Below are 9,191 nucleotides of genomic sequence, written 5' to 3' on the forward strand. Positions count from 1 at the left end.
GCCGCTGTACACAACTTAGCGAAACAGAAACCAGCAACAGTGGGTGATGTACGTAAATTGCTGGAGTTCTTGAGCTACTACAGACAATACATCCAGGATCTCGCAAGCATAGCTAAACCCCAATATGATCTCATGGCTGGCCCGGATCCATTGGCTAGTAATCGTAGGGTAACATGGACATAGGAACATCAGCAGAGGCTTGACATGCTTCTCCATCGACTGACTTCTCCTCCAGTGATGGCATTTCCCGACTTTACAAAATAATTTGTGCTTGATACAGACGCCTCCCAAGAGGGACTTGGAGCTGTATTGTATCAAGAACAGGAGGGAAAGTTGAGACTTTTAGGTTATGCCTCTGGGACACTAACTCCATTAGAGAAAAACTATCACATGCACGCGGGGAAATTGGAATTTCTTGCCCTCAAATGGGTGGTAACTGAGACGTTTCGTGATTACTTGTACTACTCCACCTCCTTCTCTGTCTACACTGAGAACAATCCACTCACGTACGTGCTATCGCCAGCCAAGTTGTCCGCAGTGGGGCATTGGTGGGTTGCAGAACTGGCAGATTTTAATTTTAATATCAAGTATCGGCCTGGTAAATCTAACATTGACGCGCATGTACCAGCCCGCCTGCCATTAGATCCGAGCGAATACACCGAAGCCTGTACTGCAGAAATGGAAAAGTACGCCATCTCTGCAACAATACAAGATACAAGCAGTGATCCATCAGAAAGAAGAAGCTACACCCTGGGTGACAGCAGTCTCAGCAAGCGTTGGCATTGTCCACGCAGAACCAGTCGTCACAGATTTAGTTTTCCGACAACTTACTTCAGAAGAAATACAAAGAGCTCAGCGGGAAGACCCCGATATCTCACGAATCTTAGTATACAAGAAACGATCCCACGATCAGGAGGAGAGCGAAAAAAGGAGACTCGTGTACAACATCTTATTGCTTAAGAGCTTGTAATAAACAACACATATCAGCGTACGGGATTCTGTGGCGCCAAACGAAGAGTCGATTACAACTAGTATTACCCACAAAGTTTAAGCTGCTGGTTTACCAGGAGCTCCGCATTCAAATGGGTCACCTGGGGGCAGACCGAGTGGTGGACTTCGAGAGATCCAGGTTTTATTGGCCTTACATGCAAGAGGAAATCGAGCACTTCACGAGAGTGCTTTTACTACTGCCTTGTGACGCTTTAGAGTTAGGTGCCCCGAACCTGGGATTTGATACACGACCCCAAAAAACAACAGCAGAGAAACAACCTTTGTCTATATCGGGAAATCAATTGCAGAGCTCGTGAGAAGAAGAAGATGATTTCGGCCGTGTGGACTTTGTGGAATAGATACCTACTGAAGTAAGAGCTTCAAAGCCAGTGTCTCCAGAACAGGAATTGCCTTCAGACTCAGACGAGAATCAAGCGACTACGGAGGTCACCAAAGGGCCATCAGACGAAACGCAACTTGCAAATGAAGGGAGTGCCGGAAATGACGAAACTGAACAAGAGGAGAACAAGAGGAGGAGGACATTGCTGAGCAGGACGTGAGGACTCGACCCCAGTGCCAGAGGAGACCGCCGCAGATCCTGATTTACAACTCCCTGGGAAATCCACAGTGCCATCCAAGCCCCAGCGACGGCAGCTATTCACCCTGGAGCGCCCCTTTATTTTTGCGTGTGGCCATGCTGTTTACAACTTTCCCACTACTAGAGGGCATGAGAGGAACTTCATCTAAGATCTGAACATTCCAAAGAAAGGCGCAAGATGCTAAAGGAGACAAAGATTAAGCAACATCTACAGCATGGCTGTAGAGAACTGTGATAAATAGTTTGTAATATTTTTTGGTGGGGAAGTGTGTAGGCTGCGTGACATGTTATGTTGAGGGTGTGACTGTAAGCTCATGAACCGCAATGTATGCTGGGAGCTCGACAGAGTGAAAAACCATGTGCTGGGATAGTAGTTTAAAGTACGGATCTTGTGCTTTAATGAAACTTTTCCCGATTTGATTTGAGTGTGTAACATTTAATTTTGTTATTGTACTTTTGGCTGCACGAGTAAATCGCAACATCGATCTCAGCGGGCGCCGTGATCAAGTTACCGTGACGTGTTTACTCGCGAAACAGTGAAGCATCCCTGTCAAATGATGGCAAGAAACCGTGCTTTTGTTGTTTTTTTTTTTTTTCACAGAAACCTTTTCCAGTGAAAAATTACTGAAACAAACAACATATATGCTATTACTCAAAAACAGAAGGGACTGAGTTGGATGGTATTGAACTGCAGCGTTCCAGTCAATTTTTTTCAAGTCAGGGGTCATTAAGACCATTTAAGGGGTCACCCAGAAGTTGTGCCAGCAGAGGCCCGTTGGCTCACACGTTGATACGACAAAACAGATCTTTTTCTGAGGTTAAAAACCTGGCCGCGGTTCCTGGAAAGCCGATTAAACTATCCCCAAATTAGAGGTTAAACGGCGATTAAATTTCTTATCCTTGAGATAACTAATCCAGGATTAAAAGAGCGTTCCCGAACGCAGATTTATCCCTCGATTAACTAATCCTGGATTAGTAAGAATAAAAACAAGTTTGACAAGTTTTTCGAAAATTTGTCAATAACTTCACTGTAAAACATTCCGATAGGACAAAAGTTAAAACCATCACGGTTAAAAACTCTAAAAAACTGTTAAAAACTTTTGAAAAGTTTAAAAAGTTTAAAAAGCGATGACGTTTCGCATTCACTTAACGTCATTTTCAAGTCAAAATGAATAAGAGAGAGTTAATTGAATATAAATATACAAAACAAATCCTTAGAGAATAAAATCAAGCGGTATTAAATGCGAGAAAATATTTGCACGCAGTGTCAAGTAAACAATTTAGCACGAACTTAGTCCTTCTGGGTATTTAGCCCAGGTTTTAGCTCCTTAATAAACAGCATCTCAAATATTAAGCAGTCAAACTTCGTTCTACATTTTCTCAAAACAGAGAATTGTTTGTCCTTCAAATCAGACTTCGATAGGCCGTGGTCTTCCAAGTGTCTTCCAATTGCAGAATGTTTACGCTCGCCAATGCGTTGGTGCAAGTGTCGGGTTGTGTACTCGACATAATCTGTGTCGTAGAGATCACATTGAAATTTATAGAACACGCACTGATCGTTTACAATTGGGGGTTTTTGCTCTTTCGGGGAGAGGACTTGGCTGATCTTCTTAGACTGAAAGACAGGCTTGATTTACAGTCCAATTTTTGCGCTCAGATTTTGCATTTCTCTTTTGACTGATTTCTGATCTTTGAAAGGTAGTGGTACCACGATATTAGAGGTGCCATCACTTTCTTCATCAGGCGCACTAATATTGTCAATATTGTGCAGAAATTCGTTAATCGAAGATTTGATCAAATTTACAGGATAATCCAGGTTTAGAAAGGTAGTTCGAAGCTTGTCGCATTCCTGGGAAAACGCGTTAGGAGTCGATGACAGGCGATAAGCGCGGTTGATCATTATGGAAAGAAAACACCTTTTGTATCGTTTGTCCACATGACTGTGATAGTGAAGGAGCAGGCTCGCGTTTGTGGACTTTCTGTGTACCGATGTTTCAAGTCTGTTTCCCTAATCGTGATGGTTTTAACTTTTGTCCTATCGCAATGTTTTATAGTTAAGTTATTGACAAAACGTATTCTTTTACGTATTTCAAAAATTTGGCGCGAAAAATGTCCCAGTGAGCGCGGAAAAAAAAGGGAAAGAAAAGCGAGAAAAATGGCGGAAAAAGAATAGATATGTACACATTTGAGGGGAAAGGGAAAGAAAAATAACAGTAAACGCAATAACTGTAATTATTGTAGAGAGGGTACGCAAAAATCTCGAAATCATCCGGTCCAAGTTAACTAACAGGATCACGAACAAGAAAAAATTGGGAGGATTTAACCAGAGACTGTTACCCCGGTGAGTCAAGAGAACCGCACGGTTCAAGAAGTCAAAAACAAATGGAAAAATTACCATTCCACAGCGAAGAAAGAGTTTTCGTCATTAACAAAGGTGGTAAAATGAAGCGAGGAAAGTGACAGCGACAAAGGAGCTGGTAAGTAGTATGCAAATTTTTGTTGTTGCTAAATAAAAACCGGTCATGTGATGTCTGATCGGCCATGTTTAACGCTCTTTTTAAGTGGGAAAGATGCAAGCAAAAAAGATAAGTGATCTGAATTTCTAACTTCCAGAAATTGCTTCGGAGAATGGTATTCTAGAATCTAGCCTTGCTCCAAAAAATGACAAATAGATCGTCGAACAGATTTTTTTTTACATCATCATGTGAGCTTAAGCTTACTTCATTATGTTGTATTCATTATATCGATTGAGTCGATATAATGAATACAATTCATAAGGCAGTCGCAAGACTCAGGCACCATAAATCCTAGAGGTCTAAGCTTATTAGAAACTTGAACTGCTCTAAACTTGCGAATTCTAAACGGAAGGATTGTTGGTGATCTAGATGGTAAAAAGACCTGCTTCCACTACAATGATAGCAGCGTTGTTGATTACGTCATAGCTTCCAAAAACATTTTAAGAAATGTACAATATTTTATTATTAATCCTCTAAAGCCTCATCTCTCAGACCACTGCCATATTTCATATGCGATAAAAGCCAATCCGGCCAGATCAGATTCTATTGGTTCGTCACCCAGTTCCAATCTTACTGAACACAATAGACTATGGTGGAACATGAATTTGAAGGACAAATTAAAAAGGAGTTTGGAATCACAGGAATTTCAATCCAAGTTGGAGGAAGCCTCATTACATGACAATGTTAACATAGCGACCGAATTAGTAAGCCAAACGCAGTTGAGGCATGCAAAACAGCTGGTCTGAAGTCTCAAAAACAAAAAACAGTTATAAGCAAAGGACCAGGAATGTGAAACCTAAATTACTTGGGAAACAAATTTCCCACAACCCTGATAATATTCAATTGAGAACACTCCTACCTGAGAAAAAGAAGAATTTCAAAATGCTTGTATCTTAGTAAAAAAAATAGCCGACACCGATTACCGGAATTCCAAAGACACTTGGAAACAGATTGGCTCCATATTTAATCTTAGAAAAAGAAAAACAGAAAGAGTGGAAACGGTAAGAGCGGAAGAGTTTTACAAATATTTTAAGCAACAGAATCAGGGGCCTCAAAACAACTGTTCAGAGAAGGAGGCCTTCAGGAAATCCAAAGAAAACGAGACAGGCCCACTAGACTATTTAATATCGAATGAAGAATTTAGCACTGCAATATGTAAATTGAAGACGAACAAAGCTCCAGGCATAGACAATATATTAAACATAAAAGCAGGGGAGGATTTTCTAAAGAGACGTGTGTGAAGGATGCATAACGTTATGAAGCAAGGATGCATGCTGTCACCCAACCTGTTTAATATCTATCTGAGTGATTTACCTGAAATGCTAAACATAGCCTCAACAACTGAAGTCGTGCTAAGAGAACGGCCCACGAATTGTTTGTTGTATGCAGATGATTTAGTCGTTTTTGCCAGATCCGCAAAGGACTTACAAAGAATTCTCAACAAGTTGAAATCATTCTGTGAAAAGGTAGACCTAAACGTGAACCTAGACAAAACCAAAGTCATGATATTCAACAACAGTGGAAAATCTCTAAATAACTATTCGTTTAGATATGGAATGAACAAATTGGAAAATGCAAAGTGCTATCGGTATCTAGGGCTGACATTGTGCCATTATGGAAATTTCACCCTTGCAAGGCAAGAATTGAAAAAAAGCTAGCCTTAAAGCCCTGTTTAAGCTTCGGAAAGAGATGGGAAATCACTTCAGTGAGAACATCAAACTCACAATTAAGCTATTTGATGCATTAATATCCCCCATAATCATGTATGGTAGTGAAATCTGGGGTAATTGACTGTAATGGCAAACTCGATACGGACCCAGAAGAACTTGTTCAGAATAAATGTTTAAATGGCTATTGTGTGAATAAATATTGCAACAATAATGCTTGCAGGGCCGAAACAGCGAAGAGAATAATTGTTACAAATTATCTCAAGTGGCTTATAATGACATAAAATGGATTAAAGATAAGGCTCTTTGGAGTCAAAAAATCAAAAACTCTTTATATCATATAGATTTAGGAAATCTTTGGGAAAAAGCACATTTTTCAGATGTAGGAATGTTCAACATTATTAGACAAAGCTAATTGGTGGTTGAGCGAGATAAATAAATGACCTATGGAAAGATCCCAATCAAAGCAACAAAATGCGAATCTACCGTAAAGTCAAAAACAATAGATAATTACAGATGCGAGGATTACCTTCACCAGGTCACCAACATCCGGCACAGAACCACCATGACAAAACTGCGACTTAGTAATCATAGATTGGCAATAGAAAAAGGGCGTTACATAAGACCACATGAGAAACCGAACGAAAGAATCTGCCCTTTGTGTAAGAGGGAAGCGGAAGATGAAAAACACTTTTTAGTCTCCTGTCCAGTTTGCCAAGAAAAAAGGAAATCTATGTTTAAATGCTTATATAAAGAATTCAAAATCCCAATTGTGAAAATGTCGACAGAAAATACATTTTTGCTACTATTAACCCTCCCCCCCCCCCCACCCCCCAGTAATAATGTGGAGTTACAGAAAATAATTGCAAAGCATATACATGACTGCTAGGAGACTCGACAAAAAACGTAGTTAAGTCTTAAGATTAGAAAATTGTCAAATTGTAAATTTATTTGGAGGGTTGTCGATGTACAATGTATAAGACACCAAATAAAGTCTATATGTATTTACTACACCTTTGTTCCACATTGTACAAACGAGAAAGTTAAAACCGGGGTACAATGCAGTTACGATCAACAAACGAGGATTTTGTGAAATATGACGAAAAGTTGAACAAATGGTAAAAATTGCGTCGCCACGTACCCCAGTCCCCGAGTTCCCACGTCCCCACGTCCCCACGTCCCTAAGTCCCCAAGTCCTCAAGTCCCTAAGTTATTGTAACTTTTGTACATAGTTTGGATTTTTATATAGCTAGTTTTCCCCTTGTTTATTTCATTCTACTTATTTATTTTATGTCTTAATATGTACGGATTTATAGTTATTTGGCACGTTCACGTTTTAAAAGATCCGTATAATGTGGATAGATAAAATACCATACCATTCCAGAATACCAATGCATGTGGAAATCATTTTTAAGCGATGGAATGCTATATAGCATTGTTGAATGATGCTGATAACACTCATTACACAAACGTTCTTCGAAGAGTTTGTTGCTTACAAAAAGTAATATCAACGCAGCTTGCCTGGTATAGCGAGTTTCGTCCGCAAAAAGTTACATCTACGACAGCCTGCCCGGAGTAGTGTAGCTTAATTTGTAGCAAGAACGTAATATCACTGCGTGCCGTCGATCAGATTGGCTTTCTTTCGAAGACCCAACCATAATGAGCCAGGGCTTGGCACTGTCACAAAAGACAGCATCGCTTAGAATTCACTACAGGAGAAAGAAAATTCACGTCTTGTTATTCACGAAAGCTTGTCAGTTCACCTCGGAGCGTCATTTTGAAATGTAGATCGCTATTTGTGGGCTGTGTCGAAAAGTGGGTTGGGGACGCGGCGACACGGGCCTCGGGGACTCGGGGACCTGGGGACTTGGAGACATTTAACTCCAGTAGTCAAATTAATATTATTATAAAATCTTGAGGTAATGTAAAGATATGACCTGTGCATAAATCTACTGTTATACGCAGGTTGATGTAGATTGTTAAAGCCTCTAAGGTCGTATTCATTATTACGAAATATGAACATCTCCTAATATTACTAATCGGTCCCATATTCTACACACATTTTTAAAGAAAAGTTAGAGCATGAGAATAGCTTGGATGCTCTAGGGTCTTTAGGTCAAAAGGGTAAGTAGGTCACTACGTGAAGATGACTTGGACATCTTCATAAGAGAATTCTAATAGCGAACCGATTTGTAAGCTCCAGCTTATTAGAAAGACCAGGTGATAACCCAGCTAAAACAGGAGCACAGTATTCAAAGTGTGGCAAGATAAAGGCCTTGTAAATATTAACGATCGCTTCTGGAGGTAATTGTGATTTTGTGATTTTTTTATTTTTGCACTATTTCAAGAGACTACAGCAAAGTGATCATATAGATTACAAAAATAAGAAGAGAGAAAAAAAAAGGAAACAACAAATTAAATAAATAATCGAAGGTAAAATGTGCGCAGTGACCAAAGGAGCTTAAACTTTCGAGTTGGTCACTGGCGTACAAAGACATTTACATAAACTTACAAGAAATGCGTAACGGAAAAAGGAAAATTAAAAATGTATATCTTCTTACATACAATTTCATAGAGCAAAAAAAAAAAAAAAATTAGAAACGATTATTGACAGTGACGGCAGACATCAAATATTATTCATTGGGTACTTAAAAGGTACAGTTTGTATTGCTGATAGAAGCTACATTGTATTATAAGGGAGTGTTTTTAATTCAGAGCGAATGTTTTCCCAGACTTTAGATCCAGCAAAAGCAAAAGTGGCAGCTCCATAACTATTTCTTATCCTTGGCCGATAAAAGTTATGGTTCGATACAAATCTAGTGTGGTAACTATGAACCTCGGAGGCTGGGGTAAGAGTAACTTTGAATATATGTTTCCAAGTGAAAGAAGTTCTAAGAGACTGAAGTATGGCACATCATTGTCCCTGCTATCACTGAAAGTTGGCTTGGTAAAATTACCGACGACAGCAGCATTACCGAAATTTTAAATACACTCAAGACCTATTAATTCGGGCACGTCCCAAGGGAAAGTGGCAAAGGCGGTGGTGTCGGTGTGTTTTACTCAAAACAACTTTTTCAAATCATTCGAGCATATCAACCTAAATGTTGTGTCAGGCAAACTTAACACGCGCCTTATCGTTATCTACCGGCCCCCACCATCGAAGAAAAATAAACTAACAACATCTATGTTCTTTACTGAATTCCACGATTTATTGGAACTAATGTCGCAGCAGGAACAGCCACTACCCATTGCCGGTGACTTCAATTTTCATCTTGATGACACCACAAACTGTGATACCATTAAATTCATGGACATACTTGACTCTGCTAATTTATCTCAACATGTACTGGGTTCTACTCAGCGGAAAGGCCATACATTAGATCTAATTATAACACAACACAACAGCAACTTGGTCACCGA

The sequence above is a fragment of the Montipora capricornis genome, chromosome 1 (genome assembly GCF_036669925.1).
Source record: "Montipora capricornis isolate CH-2021 chromosome 1, ASM3666992v2, whole genome shotgun sequence".
NCBI lineage: Eukaryota > Metazoa > Cnidaria > Anthozoa > Scleractinia > Acroporidae > Montipora > Montipora capricornis.